At 30.8% G+C, this 19,952-nt stretch overlaps 1 protein-coding gene and 1 pseudogene across 9 annotated transcripts in view; one reads left to right on the top strand and one right to left on the bottom strand.

The window, feature by feature from the left end:
• LOC145292105 (LIM and senescent cell antigen-like-containing domain protein 1) overlaps positions 1-19,952 on the bottom strand; it is a 314,593-nt gene that overhangs the window by 112,164 nt on the left and 182,477 nt on the right. The window contains exon 1 of one of the 9 annotated variants that reach the window (XM_080138206.1): positions 8,710-8,825. The exons of the other annotated variants lie outside the window; for them this stretch is intronic. The gene's annotated coding sequence lies outside the window, so the exon portion shown is untranslated. Of the gene's footprint in view, positions 1-8,709; positions 8,826-19,952 lie in introns of those variants that run through there. 9 annotated transcript variants of the gene reach the window in all.
• On the top strand, positions 5,248-5,398 carry LOC145292517 (U2 spliceosomal RNA; annotated as a pseudogene).

Genomic DNA, 19,952 nt, shown 5'->3' with positions numbered 1-19,952 from the left:
CAAAGATATCACTGGAACTCTCCTTTATATTGAAGTTGTTGTTGCCCTATTTAAACATCAAAACAGCTCTCAAGCATTTTCACTATGGACATCAGGAGATTAATAGTATGAAAGCCTTGGCTCGTATATATGTGCATTTGTTAAGTATAGACAAGCAATTAGAACTTGCATAGAGTTGTATCAAACGTCAACTGGTTTCCCACAGTAACTTTCTCCAACTAGCTCTTGACAATAGAAACTGATGGTGTACCAAGCTCGAATTCAGTCTGTTCCAAAGAAACTTTTACTTAGGCATGTTAGCAACCTTCCTCTGGTTCCTTTCATAAGTATCCAATGTTTTTCCAGGAAGAATTCTAATTAGAGAGATATCAGGAAAATGAAAGCCAACAATAATTGATCTGATTCATTTGACATGAACAAATGAATAATGTTCAACAACAACAGTAGACAGCAACTCAATAAAGTCAAGCGAATTGAGTTGGAGTCTTTTTTCAAAGATGTAAGGGTGGCATAATGCAGTCTTCACTGGAAACACCTAAACATCATCAGAGTTTGAGGGAACGATCTTCACGATGCATGGGGCAATGATTGTAAGCTAAGCATGTCTTTTTTTTAATTATTATTCTATTGTTATTTTGTGCATTGAACAATTGGTCCTGGCAAAAATTCTTCTCATCTAAGAAGAGCATCTTCGGAAAAACTAGGTATTTGATCTTGAGGAAGAGTCACTTGGCTTTGCATAATCTGGTTCTTAAATAATTAATTGGTCATTTGGAGAAACAACTAAGTTCCTTGTTTAGCACTTTCTTCATGGTTGTATTTTGATAACCATTTCTCTCGCTAAGATCCGCATTGCCTTGCCTGGATCTTGGCACACCTATTTTACAGCTTCTCAGATTTCATTGTGCAGACACAATCAGAATGTTTGTGAGGATCCTTCTTGCTAGCGACTGAATCCAAATCTCCATCACAATTCTTTAGTTCACATTTCACAGCCTTTGATATATTTAACGAGAACTGAATTGCAGCCAAGATTTCCAAAAAATTTTTTATTTTTTATTTATTTATTTTTTTTTTACATCAAATACAAATCATTTTCTTTCAATATTTCAGTGCTTTCCTGTTATCCATGATCTTCAGCTCCAAAACCCAACAATATTACACAAAACCGTTATCAATTGCACTTTGTTATTAAATACTTTAAATGGTTCTAAAAATCCAAGAATATAAAAAAAAAATTATCAGATTTATCTCGAACATTATTTTGTACTTTTTCATTCATCAATTTTGTCTTTATTTGTACAAGCTCTCCGACTCACCAGCTCACTTCTGACCTTTCTCAGTTTCTTTTTTTCTTATTGTAATTAACCTAATAAGACAAAGATATTAAGTTTTTATTTTCAAGTTTCTATCAGTTGCAAGACAGGAGTCTATGTGATGGGAAAAAGTGGAACGCACACAAAACAAAAAGTGAAATAAAAAATTTTAATGAATAAATTACTCATGAAGAAACACGTCATAGCCCGAGAGCAATAACTTCAAACTTTTTTCGTCTCAGATCTAATTTTTCTTATCATTCCCTTCTCCCTCCCAGCATTATGAGATTTTAAAACATTTTATAAGCTTTTGCTTTCCTAAAGATAAAAATAAGCAAATTTTCTTTTTCTTTCCTTTAACTTTATGTTATCTTTTGTAAAAAAAAAAAAAATAAATTCATTCACATCTGAGAAAGTCCCCATTTCCTGGTTTTCCCTATAAGAGCAAAATTAGTCACAAGGTCGTTTTTTAATGTAGGAAGCAGTCTGGACATAATTAAAATTGGCCCAGTCTAGAACGATCTCTACTATGACCAAAGGCAGAACAGAAACTACACTTTGACCACAGCAGAGGAAGTCTTAAGAAATATGAAAAATTAAGAATCTTACAATAACACTCATTAGTTAATTTTGTATTATTCTACACACTTTTTTTTCATTTCTTATATATGGCATAACTAGTGGACATTGATTTATATTATACGCAAGATTTTAAGTATACAAGGGGAAAATAATTTTAATCAAATCTGGCAAATTTTGAAAAATAAATGAAAAAAATTATCACATAATACAAATTAAATGCATGACTTATATTTTGTCTGAGTCTCGTTAGAATCTGAAGTAAAATCGACATTCGAATTTTAATTAAAAAAAAAATAATAAAAAAATAAATAAATAAAAGCAGGTGAGGGATGAAAATATTCCACGTCTGTTTCAATCTGTGTGTAACACTAAAAAAATAAAATGGTCGGACATAGTCAATGGTGACCTCAAGGTTCCCTTTTCATTGACTATTACACTGTGGTATAGAGGAAGAGTACCACTCCATTCCTATTCATTCACTTGCCCTTGATCCTCCCCTTACAATGCTGAATGTTTAGAAAGGTGGCATCAAGTATCATTTTTACTAAAGCTTTTTTAATATGACTTAACCTGAGGATTGAAGCCTGGTCTCCCAAACTCTTAGGGAACACTTATGCCAAACCGGTGTAACATTGGGTTAATTTAACAGACATCTATTTGAAACACTTTATAATTTCTATTCTCATATCTTTACTAAAAATGGCTCAATGTTTTAGCACAAAACAAGCCGAGCATGCGAGGTCCCCCTTTATGAGTGAAAAATTTACTTTTACCATGACTAATGTTTGTGCAAATCTTTTTACAAAATCCAAGGCACGGTTATTGAGAAAAGTGCAAACAAATAGAGAGATGAACGATTTGGGGACAATTTTATCTCTATAATGTCCCCTAGAGGGGAAAACCAGAGTTATCCGGGAAAATCCATTCTGGCAAAATTTACTTTCATCATGGCTAATGCTTGTACAAAATTTAAAAAATATCCAAGGCATGGTTATTGAGAAAAGTGCAAACAAACGAACGGGGGGGGTGAATTACTAGGTCCAATCCTTCTTTTGCCAGGGGACCAAAAAGCTGAACTTCGAAATAGGTGTACCCAAAGGTTTTACTATTATCCAGTATTTACTTTATGACCCCAAATCCAAACACTAGTCTATGTCTTGGGAGATGGTAACCGGTTTAAGAAATGTAAGTGTTGTGCTTTCTGAAATAGAATGTAACTTGATATATTTTTAGTTATTTTTTTCTACCCCCCCCCCCCGGCAAATAATTCCATCCAGACAACATAGGTAAATACAACTAGTTATTAATAAAATAGAAAGCAAAATTTTAAATTTCGTCAGGCATGAATGACAATCTATAACATTTTCTTTCGATGGACTGACCGACATTTGAAAAACAAAATAGATTTTTTCGTGGAACTGGCTCAACGTGTGTCTATGGTTTGTTTTAAGATTTTGAAGTTCTTTTCTTTCATATTATTTGGATTCATCAGACGACTGTTTTTCACAACGTTTCGGTCGATGTAACCTCTGACCTGCTTCAAGTGTATCTTGCCGAACTCAAATGTTTCAGTTGAACTCGGAAATCTGGACGGAACCCTTTATTTACTTCACAGGGGTAGCATGCTCTTGTTCCATCAGCCATGACTGGACAGAGGTTCTAAGTAATTCACAATTGTATTTTTCAGTCGCCCACACTGAGGATTGAACCTTCAATCTTGCACAAGGACCTGGAAAAATCAATTGTAAAAAGTGATATTCTCCTCAAGATTAAAGGTTCAATCCAAATTCTAAAGTTCAATAAGATACACCTGAAGAAGGTTGAAGGTTACATCGGCCGAAACATTGTGAAAATCACACTCAAGATGAAAATAGCAGTCCGATAAATCCAAATAATACGAGTAACTAATCCTCATTTAAAAAATTCAGAAACAATTTTTTTTTTTTTTTTTTTTTTTTTAAAGTATTTCACTTTGAGAATTTCTCATTTAAAAAATTTACTCCAGATAAAAGCTGAATTTACATTTAATTTCCCCCCTTTCAGAAATGATGAATTCACTATTTCAAGTTTTGGTTTTATTCAAGCAGATTTTTTATTTTATCAAATTTTGGAATATTCCCAGATTTTAAGTCATCATAGCCACATAATAGATCATCAAAAAGTATTTTGGATAGCACAGCATTTTCAGAATTGTTGATATATTTGATGTTCTGGAAAGTCTTATTTTAGTCAATTTAGTTTTATTAGTGGATTTATTAGGGAAAAAAAGCGAAATTTTGCCAACATTCAAATCTTCTGGAGCTGGGAGTAGAAAAATTACTTGTTTGGTCTATTTTTAGGGCAAATTATCTTTTTTTAGTTTATTTTAAACAATTCACTGTATACAATTAATTGAAGAAAAGTTGCTATTTTATCTGTGGGGAATGCCTATAATATTAGTGCTTAACTAGCCACAATAGACTTGATAGGATTTGAACTTGACGTAGCTAATTCCATAATCATTGATGGCATCCATTTGGTCCATCACATACCTATGTTTATGTGCAGTATCTGACAGTATGTATTTGTGTAAATATTATCTGTGTTAATTATGCGTATATATGATTGTGATTTAAACAGAGGTCTTTACACGTTAGTAAACGTTTGTGTTTTTATTATTTATATACCATTTAATTGTTAACAACTTCAAATTTTTATCAATAAAATAAAATTTTATCAAAAAGATAAAATAAATTAAAAAAATAATTGAATAAGTATAACACTGTCGAGACATTTTATTTATTTCCAACTTGATGTACAAGTTTAACAGGATTAGTTATTGTTATTTTTGTCATTATTATTATTATTATTATTATTATTCAAATCCGGAAATCACATCTGTAAAGTGTTAATTGGAAAATCCTGAGATTTGACCAGATTTCTTTAGGAAAAGAGAAGAAAAAAAAAAAAAAAAGCAAGAACAAATATCAATAGAGCCAAAGTTTAGTGATTTGCTTGAATCAGAAGGGAAATAACAGTTTTAGGAATGATTCTCCATTGACTTATATTTATAACGTTCACACAATCTTGACAAGTGATGGTGCCTGCTCAGACGAAACATCAACAAACCAGAGTCAACTTTGATGGAAGACAACTGATAGCGAATTTGTATGATGATGTAAAGGATTTCAAAATGGAATCAAGATTGAAAAATGAAATTAAACCAAATTCTTTATAATTAATTTCATTTTTTCAGAAACAGACAAAAACAGTTTTACTTAACATGCGTCCATTCTATTTCTTTGTTTTTGTTTTTTTTTTATTTTCTTATTTTGTTCTAGTTGAGGATGACCATCCTACTAGATGCTAGACATCTTGGCCTTTTGGTCAAGATCAAAGTGTAGTATCTGTTCTTCAGATGCTGCACTTCATTTTCTTGTTCTCTTTCGGTGGAGGAGGGATCCTTCACGACTGAGACAATTTTTATTTTTGTACCTTTTCTCCACGTTAAAAAACGACCCTGGTGTCTAACTCTGTCCCGTGGGGAGGCATAGTAAATAGGTACTAGATGCTAGACATTCATCTGCTATATCAGACATTCCAACCGACAGATCTTTTTAAGATTCTAACCATCCCCTTTAAGTGCAATTGTTTGTATCTCTCTTGCACTTTGTTCACTGGGTATATTTGTCAGTTTTTGAAATTTTTTCACAAATCCAGTTGCTCCTATAATTACTGGAATACGTTTAGTGAGGAAAAGATTATTTTAAACCGAAATATGACAAACCAACAAACCATGGTTCGAGCTAAGAAATTGACCAAAATATTATTTATAACTTAAGCATGACAGGCCAATTATATTTCTGAATTTTTTATATGAGGATTGATTATTTATATTATTCAAACTATTCTTGAGTATTATTCGGACAATGTTTTGGACAATGTCACCTCTGACCGTCAGGTGCATCTTGTTCAACTCAAGAATTTTTCTGTCAAACTCAGGAATCTGCACAAAACCTTTTATGTAACCCATGGTTGGAGCATGCTCTCATTCTGTCAGCCATAACTGGGTAACGGTCTTAAGTAATTTGAAATAGTATTTTTTGTATAGCCCAAACTAAGAATTGAATCTTCAATCTTGAGAAGAGTGTCACCTACAACTGAACTTTACCTAATTTAATTCTAAGTAACACTATACTAGAGGTTGAAGGTTCAATCCTCAATGTAAGCAATACTAAGAATACAATTGTGAATTACTGAAGACTTCTCCCCAGTCATGGCTGACAGAATAAGAGCATGCTACTCCCTTGGATTAAATAAAGAGTTCCATTTTAAATTCCGTGCAGATTCCATAATTCAACAAGATGCACCTGAAGAAGGTCAGAGGTTACATCGGCCAAAATATTGTGTGAATAACACATAAGATGAGAACAGTAGTTTTAATAATTCAAATAATACAGACTGACCACTGATACCTAATCATGTCAGACTAACGGACAGATCTAAAATGAGATGTGTCCAATCTGCAAATTCAACTGAAAATTTTATTTCAAACTAAAGAGTGACAGACCATTGAGCGTACAAATCCTGAAGAAGGACACATCTGAACATTTATGTATTATTTATTTCAGAACCAAATACACGTAAACTCATTGAAATGACTAGAGTGAGCTCCTCAATTTGTATATCCGGGCCAACTTGAATTTATGTGTTTTGTGGCAGACACCAGGAATGCTGCAGGACTACACACATTGTGAATACATAAAAATATTTCTATGCATGCACGGAAAAATGGCATTAAAATCTAAATTATTTGATGTGCACGTTTTAATGCCAGGAAGAATGCTCCAGTCAATTTTATTACTCAGCTTTTAAAGCTTGTTACACTTGAGGAATAGTTAGTAAAATACTATCCACTGAATTATATTGATTGAAACTCAAAGGCTCTTAAAAAAAAATCTGACACTGGGAGAAACGACATTTCTACTTTTTCTTTTATAGTTTTTAACTTTTATATTTAATTTTTTTTTTTTTTAGCACTTCTGCATTACACAAATGATGCCATTTTTTATGTGTTTCACTAAACTTTCGCCAGGTGGCGCTTCTCGGTCAAAGAATTTCAACCGGATTCAAAAGTAACAATAAGTCGATCAAGTTCATTTCATTCCATTCAAATTGTTTATTAATTTAAAAATTAAAACTATATTTTGTTACAGTGACAATTTTACTTAAATTCAAAATATATTTAAAAAATAAATAAAAATCCAATGTTGCTTTAATTCAAAAAATGATTCATTTAAATTATTAAATTGTTTGGAATAAAAATCCAATTTTACTTTAATTCAAATAATGTTTCGGGGAAAACAAAATCTAATGTTGCTTTAATTCAAAAATTGTTTTCTTAAAATTATATTTTCTTATACAGACTTTTAAATAAATGTTTTTACAATTATATATTGATACATTTTTACACAATAAATGTCTTGGTTTTCAAACATTTTTGTGTTTGGAAAAAAAGTCTTGTTTGTTATTTATTTGCCGTGTTATCTGACCAAGAAGAAATTGGAGTTATCACCCCTTAACAATGGCTCGGTCCATGTAATGCAGAAGAGCTTATTATTATTTTTTTTTTTTTTAAATTTAAGTTTGTTTATGCTGTCCTATTCAGATGGTCGTTTCTTCTTGTACATTCTATGCATATATGTTCGTTATGTTGTATAAAATGATGATGCCAATGATGATACTGCTGCTAATGATGCTGATGATGATCTGCATCATGGGTCGAGTAGATAAAAGGTAAAATTTACTTATAAGAAATGTGAATTCCGTTCTGCTGAACTATTCACATCTCTGGTGATTTATTCTTTCAGGGGTTGTTGTCTAGCTAGATCATTATTAATTACAATCAATTAAACAACTTTGAAACGGATTTTAGAAAGACCATTTTGTTCTTTATTTCATATCTTGTCCAAGCATAGTAAGAGAGACAGAGTGTCGACTCTCACTCAATGTTTTATGGGCTCATTTTATCAATTCTTCTGGATTCACTTATAACTGAGAATTTGTCATAAAAAAAACCTCACCTGGTAATCGTCATATGCTGCACTCATTTCTATTTTTATCTATATTATTATTATCATAGTCATCAAATTTAATCTTTTTAAAACTTTAATAGTTACTTCACGTAACAGATCTAATCAAGACAGTCTTTATCAGCCATGCAATACATGAACCGTTGTACCCTCCCCTACATTATATGTATATATGTGATAAGGATAAAATAAATCTGACGGTAAGAATTAAAAATGAAAATGTGGAAAACCTCAAAATTCAATGTGGGCTATTTGTTTGTTTGCTTGTTACATGGCATTGACCCTAGGAGGAAATGTCAAGAGAATATTAAATTTAAAGTCGGTCCCCAATTGCCTGTATTTTAAGAACGGGGAGAAGGGGGGGGTCTAAAAAGTGGTGTGCGTGTGTGTGTGTGTGTGTGTGCGTGCGTGCGCGCGCGCTAGCTAATAGTTTTTTCATTACCTGAGAGATAATCAAAGCAACCAAAAATGAGAAATTCAGTTGCTTTGGATAGTAAATCGTTTTCTTTTAAAACAAAATTACATGCAACCCATAGGGTTGGATAGAGAGATTGAGAAAGAGATGTATACCTTGCAGCATTTGAGAATTCAAATTTATAATTCAACAAACATAGAAATCAAATGGCTGAAGTCAAGTAAACCTTGAAATTTTGATGGCGTTTTTTTTTTTTTTTTTTTAATGATACAACCTCCCCAACTCGAGATCAAACCTGAAAGATGATGTAATACAACATGCTTACCCAATCAGAGATCATTCATTCTTTGAGACATTCGACTTTTGCTTCTATTTTACTGGTTCTATTAAAGCTAATACTTTCCATATGTTGGTCGATTTGGGAAGTGAACGTTGTTAGTTTTTATGAGTTTTTCATCAGTTCGTCAGTGTTTGTAAGTTATCTAAACATAAACTTTAGTAGAGGAGAAAATTGGAGGAGGAGAAGGAATTTCAAAAGGGAAGTGTCAAACGTAAATCTTTCAGATCACTGAAGTCTTGTCCGCCTTAAAAATCCTGATTGATGCGACAATCTTCTCTTCACCGCTTTTACCCAGATATTCGACTGTCAAATAATTGACGCAAAACATTTTTGCAGGTTTGTCATGTACAGAAGAAAAATGAGCTGAAAGGTTTTTGGTGAGAGAATGAGGCATAAACGCCTATGTTAGTTATATTATACTAGTGTACATCCGCAATCAAAAATGCAAGTAAAAAAAAAATATGCTTTGCCAGTGTTCGCACTTGTTATTCATCTAGATATGTATAACTAAAATATTTATATAAAATCATAAAATTAGATCAGTAATTTAATTACTTGAAATAGATCGAAGACATAATATATATATATATTTACATACTATATCATATTATACTATATGATATACTATACTGTATTGTACAACACACACACAGTACTTAATTTCAGAAATTGACAAATAATTTATTACTGACCTAGTTTTTATATTTAAAATGTCTGTAAAAGAACTTTGGATTTGGGAAATAATTTAAGTTAAAAAGTAAAACTGTCGTTATTATTTTCACAGTAAATACATTTTTTTATATGTGTAAGCAGCAAAATTACAAATATTAAAAAAAAAAAAAAAAAAAAAAAAAAAAATGTCCACAAAAGCAAATTAAAATTAAACTTGCTGAATGATTTTTTTTTAAGTAACTGTTCAATTTTAAAAGCAAGATGAGTTCATTATGTAACTTTAATATAACCATAATCATCCGGATTGAAATTTAAATAAGAGGTTTGTAAATGGGTTATTTCAAAATATAAATATGAGAGCAATGCCTCCTATTTCTTTTTATTCTACCCAAGTGGATCAGAGGCGATTGCAAATTGTATTGCTATAATGACTGAACTTATGCATTCATGACCTGGAAGCTTCATTTCTGTTGGAGATATTGATGGTGTGAGTCTCTAAAAAAGCAACCAGTGTCATGGACATGCATCAGAAGCACAGATGTGTCATTGAATTCTTGGCAAAAATGTGTTGAGAATGGTGGTAACTATGTAGAAAAATTAATTCTGAAACAAAAAAAAAAAGGTCGCTCATTTTAATGGTACAACTCCCATCTTTTTAGCTCTTCAATTTTTTTAGTTAAAAAAAATAGGAGGCTTTACTTTGGGAATGACCCTCCAATTGTAAAAAAAAAAAAAAAAAAAAAAAAAAAAAAAAGGATTTTAACCAAGTAATAGACGATTTTTAAGCTAAATTGTTAAAACGAGCTGGTTCATGTTGCTGAAGCCATGAATTGGGTAGCTCTCCTGAAACATCTTTTTTGAAAAGGTGCTGACACAATGAAGCAAGAAAAATGGAGATAAAAAGTAATTGTCTTTTTTTTTTTAATCTTAATGTTTTAGATAAAAGATGCCCGTTATAACACTAGTATATCAAAAATAAATTGTCATTGATAAGAAATAACCCAGATTATTTCCATGTGTTTTCTTGTTTTATTTAGACATATTAAACTTGAGTATCAGTCAGTGGTATGTTTCTTCCTGTCATGTCATGCGTAACAAAACGATACAAGATGGGGGGGGGGTGAATGCCATTGTTCTGATCAACCAACCATGAAAGAGACTTTTTAGTGGAAATAATTATCTATTGTTGAAAACTTTATAAAGGCTGCCATTTGCAGGAGAAGGGGCTTCCTTAATAACAACATATTCTGGGATTTGAAGTAAGATTAAATGAAAACATGTGAAAAGTTAATTCTTTTATAATTAAAGAAGTTATAAATCAAAGAATTATAAGGAAGAGAAAAAAAAGACAGAAATAAAGAGAGGAAAAAAGGAAACAAAAAAAAATGAAACAAAAAGAAAAGACAAAAAACAGTAATGGAGAAAGAGGGGAAAAATAGAAATATTTTAAAAAAGAGAAAGAAAAGATAGAAGAGAAAAAAAGAGGGAAAGAAAGAAAAAGAAAAATTCAGAAAGCAAAAACGCTGAAGAAAAAGAGAAAGGAAAAAATGAGTTACTTCAGAATGTTTCAGGATAAGTAAAGACGATCAAGCTAATCTTGTAAATTTGTATATAAAAAAGCAGTTATTTAAAGTCTATCAAGTAAGTAGAAAACATTCTTGATTTGTTTCACAACAATTTGGACTTATTTTGCAAGAAATACGAACAAAATTGAAAACATTCAATAATAAATAATTTTAAAGGTCAATTTATCATTAAAAACATTAAATGAAACAAAACAGACAAAATTGGGAGGGGTAAAAATTGCTTCCTTAGATAAATTTTTAAAAATATATAAAAGAAATACCAGTAATAGGCTTGAAATTTCAAGAGTCATCTAATTTTCAGAAAACAACTGAATATCTACATGTAAAATTTCATTCAATAAGTGTCAAAATAATTTATAAAATTTATTTAAAGGGAAATAACTTAGTGTAGCACGTATTAAACAACATCGCTACAATTTCTTTCACTTTTAAATAAAATGAACAAAAGGAACCGGTGTTCGGATTTTTAACCTATTATTCTAAGGGAGGTAACTATTTTAATAGTAAAAAAATGATTTTTTTTTTTTCAAACTACTTTAACACAGTTTTAATAAGATTAATAACAAAAAATGTAAATGCGACGATATTGAAATTTTTCTTAAAACATTCGAGGAATTGTAAGAAAAAATATTTTTTCAACTACTTTAGTAAAATAGAGTTACTTCCCTTAAAATAATAGGTTAAGATCCCAATAACCAAAAGAACAAAAAGATAAAATAAATAACAGAAAAATATGAAGTCTTTAAAGTGAAAACGCGTAACATAATTGCACAAATTATTTTTTTATTATTCTTATTAAATGTTTCGCCATTTCAATTTTTTGCGCTCTTTCTTGATGAGGAATGAAGATTAATGAAACTGAATAAAACTAAAAAATAAAGAAAAAATCCTCAGTCACTATTTATCATGACTGAAAACCACTCGATGGTAGAGGTTAACGGCATTGCCAGTTGGATGCTGAACAGTACAATGAGAGGATTGAAAAAAGAATTGATAAAATTTGATTACTTAAGATGACTTAACAAATATTTGTTGGCAATGAACTTGAACACGACTATTTCATGGCTGTCCAAATTGATGGTTTCTAAAAATTTAAAAAGGAAAATGTTAGATTATTTTGGAAAAAAAAAAAAAAAAGAAAAAAAAGAAAAAAATATAAAACTCAATCACTAAGTAATAAATTAATATTCATTAAGTAATTAGAAAAATAAGAAAATGTTAATTAATGTTAAATAGATTTTCCACGCTTGATAGCCTGCTGTAAAAATAAGAAACTTCAGTAACATTTTAAAACGTGCGTGTGTGTGTGTGCATGCGCGCTTGTTTCTTTTCAATTTTCTTTTCTGCTGGTGATAGCTTACCGGATGCTCTATTCTAAAGACTCCAACCGAAGGGTCTTTTTAGAATCCTAACTGTCTCTTTAAATGCAATTGTTCGGATCTTTCTCGCACTTGATGCACCAGGTATATTTGGTAGGTAGTTTTTTGTATTTTTTCCATGAGCCTGATAGATTCCAGGATTACTGGAAAGATGAAAATCTTTCTAAGACTCCAGTCTATTTTCATATTGTATATAAGACCTTTGTATTTAGTTTTTTTTTTGTTTGTTTTTTTTGTTTTTTTACTAAGCTCTATTTAAGCATTAACGACACCGACTTTAATCACAGTTGCTACTTTCTTCTTGTCCCATATCACTTGGTCAAGTTTAACAGCTCAGTTTTCTGTGCACTCATGTATTTAATTTTTTTAATCAAATATTCTACAATTTCAAATAACTGAAAATACATTTTTTTAAAGTCGCAAATTAGTTGTGTGCATCAACTCACAAACTTCCTGTTTGTTCAAATATTTTTTATCACTGTTTGAATTATGACAAGTCCGCTTACATGGATTCATAAGTAATTTAATTTATTTCCATTCAAGTGTTAATTCATAATGGATAAGTGGAAGAACACCAGCCTGCAAAGCCAAGGTTAACTAGGTTCTAGTCCCATGACCAGCAGTAATTATCACTTCATACTATGATGATTGCGTAAGCATGAAACATTAGTGTTTGTAGGCATAAAAAGTTATAGCTATTTACTGGAATATGCAACAAATTGAAAACATTAATTTTATGAAATTTCATCTTTAAATCAAATTAAAATAAGTTAGTGCACAATGAACAAGGCATAAAAAAAATTACTTAGTTCAGCCCCCCTCCCCCATTTAGTCCCAAAAGTCCCCAGAGGACGTCAAATCCTGGTGAAAATGAACAAACGGTGCAATTTTAGGCCTTAACATATGTAAATTTGAGTTCTGCACCATGCAAAAAAACAAATGACTAAGTCCACCATTCCCCCACCACACTTCCAAAACTTCCCCAAGGCCTTAACATATTTAAATTTGAGTTCGGCACCATGCAAAAACTGCTTAATAGACATACACAGAAAATTTTGGGCAAATATGGTAAAATAGTCCCAAAAATGGAGTGTTTTTATTAGCCTTAAAAGAGACCCTGGAGCACACCCAAGAGTTATTGTGAAGTATAGGCAAAATTATATAGAAATCAGTTAGTTACAACTTTCAGAAAGTTTTATAAAACTCAAAGGCATCAAATTTTTTTTAATAAGCACAAAAGTATCAATTTTAGCCATTTTAATCCAAAAGGCAGCTCTAGGGGAACAACCAGAGTTTTCCGGAAAATCCGTTCTGTTACTTTTTTTACTCATATCATGTTTAATGTTTGTGCAAAAACCCTTATTATTTATTGAGAAAAGTGCGAACAGACAAGGGTGAATTTACAGGTTCACGCTCGTTTTGTCGTAATGTAATAATTTGGTTTTCCATCAATTCTAGTTGTAAAGTTAACCGAAATAAAAAAACGAGCAAAAATTATAACCCAATGACTTAGAATGAGTACTTCATGACAAATTGATGGTTGGATATGGTTAAATTATGCTGATTTTTGCATTAAATACTAATCAATATTAATCCCTAACTGTGCATTGAACAAATATCATAATTAGTTTGTTGCAAATTATAATAAACCTCATACAAAATTTCAGCCAGATAAGCCCAGTAGTTTCTGATACAAGATAAAAAAAGATAGACAAAGAGAAATATGATATATTTTGCACACATATTTACATTTTTAACATTAAATATGGCATAGATCTTTGAGTTCATACATCTCGGATTTTCAATCCACTTGTGAATAGAATTAAATATTTAAAAAAAAAATGTTTTTAATTCGATATTTGTCACGCAGATATGAAAAAGTAATTGGATTTTATAAAAATCCGAACATTTTTTTTTTTTTTTTACATGCTAAAAGATGCACGTTATTGTTTTCCTACAAAATGCTTATGTCTATTTCTGACGTCGTTTCAAAAGTAGAAACGAAATGAAAAAAAAAATTAAGAAAAATGTGTTTAATCCAAATAATGTATATTTTGGGGGGTAATTTACGACCCTTATTATATTACGACCCTTACAACAAAAAATATGAAAATAAAATAATTAACTAAACTTAAAAGAAAATAACTCATTAAATATCTAATGTCTTCTTACAAGAAACTTTAATTAACATATTATAATAACTGAAAAAAAAAAAAAAAAAAAAAAGATACAAAATATGCAATAAAAGCAATCCACGGTGCCTGTTGCCTTATAATATTTATAACCTACAATACATTGAACAAATATTTAAACTTTATTCAATTAAAAACAGCTTTTCCTCTTATTTTAATAGGCAATAGTTTTTTTTTTATTATTTTTATTTTAAAATTGAATAATTTATCAAATTATGAGACCATGAACTGTCTATACTATTTATAATGTAGTTATATAAAAAAAGTAAAGTTATTGATCATAGACGTGGGTGACCCAGAATCTTACTTTTCATTAGCAGGAGGGTGCCACTCCTTTTCTAGGAGTACTCCATGTATCTTTGATTCTCACTTTATAAAGTGTTAAGGAATGAGTATTTGGTATGATTCAACAGGATTAAATCCTGTTTTCCGAACCCATTACTGAACACTTACCATTATGCTAAATGGGTCAGTTTATAATTTGATAAAATATGAAATTTAACTTGTTTTTCAATTTAGTTTCAATACTTTATTTTGAAGGTCTCGTCTCTTTCGTTTCATACACCACCTTAATTGAATTATTTTTTAATTAAAAAAATATTATAGAAAAGAGAAGACATAATAGTTAATTTCAAGTAAAATACTAAAAGAAGGGATTTGGAAATAATTTCTATAAAGATTCCAGGATATTTAACTTTTTATGACATATCCAATAGAAAATTGATTTATTTTTCAACAATAAACACTTGTCATAACAATCCGATAGTTTACTCATTATGTTTCAAAAAGCAAAAGCGGGTGAGGGAGTGGTGGTATCTGTTTACATACAAAACTGGAATCCTGAGTAATTTTGAACATGTGTATATGATATAGAATGTATTGATAGCTTTACTCAAGCACTTTATTAAGCACTCCTGAAATAATTATTAAAGCAATAAATGAAGCAGGCATGGTCCCCCGTTAGTGCACAAGGCAAAAAAATAAATAAATAAGTTCAGCATTTGCGCCCCCCCCCCCCCCATTTAGCTCCAAAAGTTCCCAGGGGACGTCAAATCCTGGTGAAAATGAAAAACGGTGCAGTTTTACGCCTTATGTAAATTTGAGTTCTGCACCATGCAAAAAGAGAAAGTCCATCATTTACCCTCCACCCCCATCCATTTAGCCCCAAAAGTCCCCAAGGACATTTAAATTCGAGTTCAACACCATGCAAAACTGTTTAATAGACATACACAGAAAATTTTGAGCAAATATAGTAAAATAGTCCCCAAAATAGAGTGCTTTTATTAGCCCTAAAAGAGACTCTGGGGCTCACCCAAGAGTTATCATGAAGTATTGATAGACAAAATTATATAGAGATCAGTTAGTTACAACTTTTCAGAACGTTTTCTAAAAATTCAAGGCATCAAATTTTTTTAATAACCACAAAAGTGTCAATTTTAGCCATTTTAACCCAAAAGGCACCCCTGGGGTGGGGGACCTGAGTTTTCCCTGAATATCCGTTCTGCTACTTTTTTACTCATATCATGTTTAATGTTTGTGCAAAATTTCAAAATATTCTAACGTGTAGTTATTGAGAAAAGTATGAACAGACAAAGGGTGAATTTACAGGTCCACCCTACCCTCCTTTTGTCAGGGGACCAAAAATATACAGAATATATTACCTTAGATATGATTAAAGGCCATCGTTTAGTCTCGAACAACAATTTATATTCCCTGTAACAATGCTTATGCAGGAAGTCTATACTGAAACATGTATTGTGCAATCTCCAACAGCGCCTCTCCTGAATTAAATAGTGACAGGTAGAAGTCTAGCATGACTAGGAACAATGCTGAGGAATACTAGTATTTCAGAGTTTTTCTTCTTAGACGAATTGCATAACAGATCTTGGGAATTTTGTTTTCTCTACGATTTTACCCATAGCTGGAGGGGAATATATCGATTCATACTTTTCCGAAGAGTATTAGTGAACAGAACTTTAACCTGGAACGTCGAGGACACAGTTCATAGATGTAACTACTACACAATGCATTTTACATAGACAGATTAAAGTCTATGTATTAAAAAATTTTTTTAAATTATTGGCTTATATAAATGGTGATTCGGTCAATGGGATCTTCCTAGTGTGGGTTAGTCAATTTAAGAATAAGGAAGACCGTATTTTTAAAATTCCGAAAATCTTGCATGTTTTTGTTCTTTCGTATTAAAATAATTTTTCTTTTTCTTTGTATAACATTGGTTAAATATACATGCAGAATAGCATTATACTAAGTATAAAATTTGAACTCGATAAGTTAGTTCCAATGTTCATCAGGAAACGTGCATCGTACTTGAAGAAAAGTAAATAAAAATACAAGGAAAAATATCAAGGGAGATAATTCTAATCGTACTTTAGACATCTGATCAAATTTACCTCCCTTTAGTAATGCTAGCTTTTATAAAACAATTGGCAAAATAAGTTTTCTTGTTGAGCGAGTTTTTGTGCAATGCGGGTTTTTAAACTTTAATCTTTGTAAAAATATTGTAAATAAAAATAGTGGCATGAATTTAATGCTACTTCTACATAATCTCGAATAGATATCGAACATCATGAGTGCAGTAATTGGAGTAAATAATCTACATTTATTTATAAAAGGCACTTTGTGTGCGTGTGTGTTTTGCGTGTACGTATGTGTGCATGCGAGTTTATTTCTATGAACTCCGAATTTTTTTAAAATTTGGTCTTTGTTCCTTTAATTGAAAAAAAAATTAGGCTTTGAATTACATTTTTCAAGTAGTTATAAGCTTGGAAAGATAGGAGGTCAAATTATTCAATATTTTTTCACGCATTTGTAAAGTCGGTTTCTGACACACTTAGTAGTGTTCGTAGATAGATTTTGGGTAAGTGTGTAGTTTAGCGGCGTAAATTATTTGACAAACAAAAATTTATAAAACAATTTATATAAAACACATTATTAAACCCAAAGGCTGAAACAAATCCAGCAAAAATTTCATTTTTATTATTTTTTCATCATTTTTTTATTAGACTAAATGTACGACAATTGAAGCTACTGTATTGCTTTTCAAATTTGGCCTTTCTAAGGTTTGACAGATTGGTCTTTTTAAGTCTAAATTTGGCCTTTTTTACGCACTTTCATTACAAAAAAATATGGTCCCAAAAAACATAGTTCATTAAAGAACGTAAAAAAGGCCAAGTTTGGCCTTAAAAAGGCCAATCTGTCAAACCTTAGAAAGGCCAAATTTTAAAGGCCTCGATTGTCATACATTTAGTCTAATAAAAAATGTTGAAAAAAATAATAAAAATGAATTTTCTTTTCCTAGTTTTATTTCAGCCTTAGGGTCTAATAATGTGTTTTATATAAAAACAAATAATTTATTATTTTTTTGTCAATCAAATAATTTACGCCGCTAAACAATATCATAAACACATAATAAACACATTTGCCAGGTTTTGTATCAGAATGACTCTGATAAGACTTGCAAATCATTAATCGAAAAATCCGATTAAAGAATAAAGAGTTTGATTTTGTACAAAGTTAACACCTTATAAAGCCTAACATCACAAGTTCATTTGAGAAGTTTTATCTCCGCACAAGCAGAAGGACCCGGCATATAAAACCAACAGTAGGTTTTTTGATAAGATAGGGTTGTGTTCGAAATGAATGTCTGTTTAAAAACACAACTGAACCAGGATACTTGACTTTTGCATTTTAAACTTTACTTCAAGCCATTGTATAAAACCAAGCATAGGTTCTCTACAGTCCGATGTAGTCTACAGTGTAATGCAGACTAAGTCACTGCGGGAAGGTATGTGAAGGTATGTCTCCAGCTGTAGCCGATAATCTATTTGATTAAAAATGGACAATTTCATAAATTTCGATGACAATAAAAGTATAGTGTGACACTTTCACTGATCCTCATTCAATCCCAGGCAATATTGGGTCTCCCTGCTAGTTGCTATATATCAATAAAAAGTTAGGTATGTGCATATACTTATGTTTGTATGTTCAGGATTCACTCAAAGTCGTAAGGGGTCGTAGTATGGGTTTTATATTTAGTTTAATATTCTATACAAAGAGGGTAAAAATAGGGCAGGAGCATCTTGTGAAAATTCATTGAGCATTTTGTTTCTTCCCTTCTATTTTAAATTCATACATCAAAAGTGCTTGAGATGATCTAAGAAAACACGTCTCAGATTTATATTTTATTAATCAGAAACAGAAAAGATCGTTTGTAGAGTAAAGAAAATCTTTAATATAAAAAAAGGCAAGACTGTTGTCTTTAACTAAACTAGCCTCAGTATGTATATAGTTATCGACGGAGAAATTGTCTTGCCATATTGCAGCTCTGTGATGGAGCTAGATATGTGACTGTTTTCAATTGAAACTCAATTTTTTTTTTAAACATTCATTGAACTAGAAAAGAATGAAAATCCTAGTATATAAACAATATAAGCAGTTAAAGGGTGTTTTATTAGGTTTCATAAAGAGCATTGAATTATTGCAAATAAACTGTAGTGAAATAAGATAAGCTCTTTTTTATTACCATATATATATATATATATATATATATATATATATATATATATAATTTAACTACTTGGGATAGTTATTACATATAAATAAATAACAAAGTTCTCAAATAGCTCAATAGTGAAATACTAGAGCCATAAATATTTTTTTAAAAGACACCACATTAAAAGGAATAGACACACAAGTATTTACTTATTTTCAAAATGTTTGTCTTTTATTGGTGGTAACATTTTGCATACAATTGTTTCAGTCCCCAGTGTTGGCATATAAATATATAACAGCTCATCAATTATAATTTACACAACATGAGCTTCATCAGCATGTAGAAAAAACAATTTTTCTGCAAAGCTAACAAGTCAAGCCAGGGTTACCGGAGTCCAAAAAAAAAAAAAGAAAAAGTGGGTGGGTAGGTGATTGCTAGCTACTAACTACTACAGAATTCAAGAGATTATTGCATTGCAAGGAAAATGAGTTTAATCTATAAATACAGGTAAAGCCCGCTTGGTACTTTATATACATGTTATCGAACAAAAAAAAAAAAAAAAAATGAATATGTGCTGTATTAACAAGAAAGGTCCTATTTGTGGGCTCTAAAACTTTTGAAAAATTGTTTTGTTCTACGTGCTAATGAAGACCAAGTTCTTCAAATTATAATTGATGAACTGTTATATATTCATATGCCAACACTTGGGACTGAAACAATTGTATGTAAGGTGTTACCAATAAAAGACAAAGATTTTGAAAATGATTAAATATTTGTGTGTCTGTTCCTTTTAATATAATAATATGGTATCTTTATTTGCCAGCCCAAATGAGGGAGAAACTCTAGTCTTGAGCTTCCGGTTCATTGACTGTCATGGCTCTTGTGG

The sequence above is a fragment of the Euprymna scolopes genome, chromosome 13 (genome assembly GCF_053919585.1).
Source record: "Euprymna scolopes isolate OS-2025 chromosome 13, ASM5391958v1, whole genome shotgun sequence".
Lineage (NCBI taxonomy): Eukaryota > Metazoa > Mollusca > Cephalopoda > Sepiida > Sepiolidae > Euprymna > Euprymna scolopes.
Note: the sequence above shows the minus strand (reverse complement) of the source record. Positions and strands in the feature narration are given on the sequence as shown.